Here is a 3,523-nt window from a genome sequence, read left to right on the forward strand (position 1 = left end):
GGGGAATAATTGCCATTTGTGGTAATGGGCATGCTGATAGTATAGATCTGATCATCACAACTTGGGCAAAGTTGGTGACAGTTAGCTTTGTGCCCCATGAATATGCATAATTAATAAAAAAAAGAAATTACAAAATGAAATCATACACAAAAGAGATTATTTCAAAAAGAAAAGAAAAGAAAAGAAAAAAGTGGCTGAATTTCCGTAAGAACAGCAAGCTTTATGTCATTTTAACTGACCCTAGTTCCATTCTACACTCTTTAGCTCTGCCATAGCTTGGAAAACTAATAGCTCACATTCAAGGTGAAAACTAGTAGCTTAGCAGCCACCAGAGTTGCAGAATGAAGCTGGAGCTCTTACAAGGCTTAATTCCAAGAGAATTGTTATTATTTTATCTGTCTGGTGGTTCCCTGCAAGACCCTATTTGCAAGCCTTCTTATATTTGACCCGATTTGAAGATCACCTAGTGCAAAAAACCTTTTTATGAGGGATATTTGTAAAGGATGCTTTATAATGATAAAATTGCCAATCCATCAGGAAGATCAATATACAAAAGCAATTATATTTCTGTCTGCTAACAATGTACAACCTGAAAATAAAGTTAAGAAAACAATTCCATTTACAATAGCATCAAAAAGAATAATATACTTAGGAATAGATATAACAGAAGAGGTGCAAGAACAAAGTTGAAAGAATTACACTACCTGATTTCAAGTTGCAGTTATCAAGAAAGATAGTGTAGTTTGCTGTAAAGCTAGATGTTATACTTCCCTCTTTGTAATGGAGATGAAAAAAGAATTACTCGATTACTCACAGCACTATGTATGCATTGTGCCGCAGAAGGATTCATTTCAGTAATTTCCCCATTAGGCGGAGAAAACTGAATGTGGCAGCCCAATTCAAAGTTAGCCTCTCCATTTTATTGTAAAGACAATGAAGTTTCACAAGAAAATTCAGTTGATTTATTCATTACAAAGAACACAAGGACTAGTAGCATCAGTGAAATAACAAGGTGACATTCCATAATGCAATTTGTAAAAAGTTAAGTCGATCCACAAACAAAAGCTTGTTCTAAAAAACACTTTCTTTCCCAAAGCAATTTCCTTATTATGTTTACATAACAATCAAGTAACTTTCTTAACATATCAATTAGTTTGTTAACCAAGGACATCTGTCCTTGAGCCAGCAATTTTGCTGTGTTACCATTGTTTATCTACAGCAGAGACTAGCCTGGGGAAAGTTTCCTGTCTTTTGCAAGCTTCACATTTCTATATGTAATTTTTAAAAGTTAGGTTATATATATAAAAAAAAAAAAAGTTAGGTTATACCTGAAACTATAGGGCTTTGTAAGCTAGACCCTGTGAAATACATTTACTTTATTAATGTTAGTATCCTCCACAGCTAGACAAAGTTGTTCAATAGGAAAAATAAACTTTTCAAAAAATCGTACTGGAATAACTAGATATCTGCATTTTTTAAAGAATGAAATGAACATTATATACATGTATTAAAATACAACTCTGTACCTGATAAATATGTACAATCAATGCATGTCAATTAAAAATAAATTAATTTTAAAAAGATCTAAACATTCTCTCTTATCCCATGCCATACATAAAAACTATTTTAAAATGGGTAGCACAAAAGCACAGCAACAAAAGAAAAAATAAACAAATGAGATTATATCAAACTAAAAAGCTTCTGCACAACAAAGAAAACAATCAATAGGGTGAAAGACATCATATAGAATGGGAGAAGATATTTGCAAACTATACATCTGACAAGGGATTAAGATCCAGAATATACAAAGAGCTCAGACAACTTCACAACAAAAAAGCAAGTAATCCATTTTAAAAAATGGGCAAAGGAGATGAACAGACATTTCTTAAAGAAAGACATACAAATGGCCAACAGGTATATGAAACAATGCTCAACATCTCTAATCATCAGAGAAATGCAAATCAAAACCACTTTGAGATATCACCTCACCCCAATCAGATGGGCTATTATAAAAAAGAAAGAAAATAACAAATGCTGGCGAGGATGTGGAGAGAGAGGAACCCTCCAGCACTGTTGGTGGGACTGTAAATTAGTACAGCCATTATGGAGAACAGTATAGAGGTTTCTTAAACAACTACAGATAGAACTTCCATGTGATCCAGCAATCCCACTACTGGGGATATATCCAGAGGAAAACATCAGGTCGAAGGGATACTGCACTTTCATGTTTATTGCAGCTATATGTACAATAGCTAGGCAGTGGAACCAACAACCTAAATGTCCACTGATGGATGACTGAATAAGGAAATTGTGGTATATATACACAATGGAACACTACTTAGCCATAAAACAGAATGAAATTCTACCATTTGCAGCAGCATGGATGAGCCTGGAGAAACTTATTCTAAGTGAATCAACCCAGGTACAGAATGAGAAATACCGCATGTTCTCACATATAACTGGGAGCTGACTCTGTAAATAAACAAATGAACAGTAAAGACTGACAGAGAGAAAGAAAGAAAGAAACAACAATCATAGTAATACCTTGAACTTTTAGAAAACTACAGGTGGAAAAAGGGAGGGGAGAGGGAGAAAGAGGGGTGCTAATGAGGAATTGGTCAGTGGACACCAAGAACGATTGTGTATTGTAATGATGAGTAAACTAACTACACTGATCTGACGACTACACATTCTACACAATTATTGAAAATCAACATTGTACTCCCCAGGTATGTGTAATAAAAAAATAAAATAAAATCAATAAAAATAAAAATAATAATGATGATAATAAAAAAAACAAAATAAAATAAAAATAAAATAAAATAGGTAGCAGACCAAAACAGAAAACTAAAACTACAAGACTTCTGGGATAAAACATAGGAAAAGATTTTCGTCACTCTGGGACCAGCACAGGTTTCTTAGACAAAAGCAAAACACATGAACCACCAAGAAAACACGGAGAAATTAACCTCATCAAAATTAAAAACTTCTGCTCTTTAAAGTACAACACTGCAAAAATTAAAAGGCAAGCCACAGAATGAGAGAAAATATTTGCAAAACATATATCCAACAAAGGCTTTTTGTCTAAAATATATAGACTTCTTATAACTCAATAATAAACAACCTAATTTTTAAAAGGGAGTAAAAGATTTGAATGGACACTTTACAAGAAAATACATATTAAATGGCAAATAAACATCCAAAAAGATACTCAGCATCATTGGTTTTAAGGGAATTGAAGAGAAAACCATAATTCAGTACCATTACACACTCATTAGAATGGCTAAAATTAAAAAGACTCACACCACCAAGTGTTGCTATTAAGTGTCTTATATTAGTTAGAGGTAAGTCATAAGTCCAGCCCACATTCAATGCTGGGGATTGCCCAGGGAAGTGAATACTTGGAGTTGGTGATCACTGGGGGCAATCACAACAAGTGAATGGCTAGAAAATTTGTGGTTTATCCCTACAATAAAATACTACTTAGAAATAAAGAGAACATGAATGTTTATACATGCAACAA

This window comes from Galeopterus variegatus, unplaced genomic scaffold, assembly GCF_000696425.1.
Source record: "Galeopterus variegatus unplaced genomic scaffold, G_variegatus-3.0.2 Scaffold5464, whole genome shotgun sequence".
Lineage (NCBI taxonomy): Eukaryota > Metazoa > Chordata > Mammalia > Dermoptera > Cynocephalidae > Galeopterus > Galeopterus variegatus.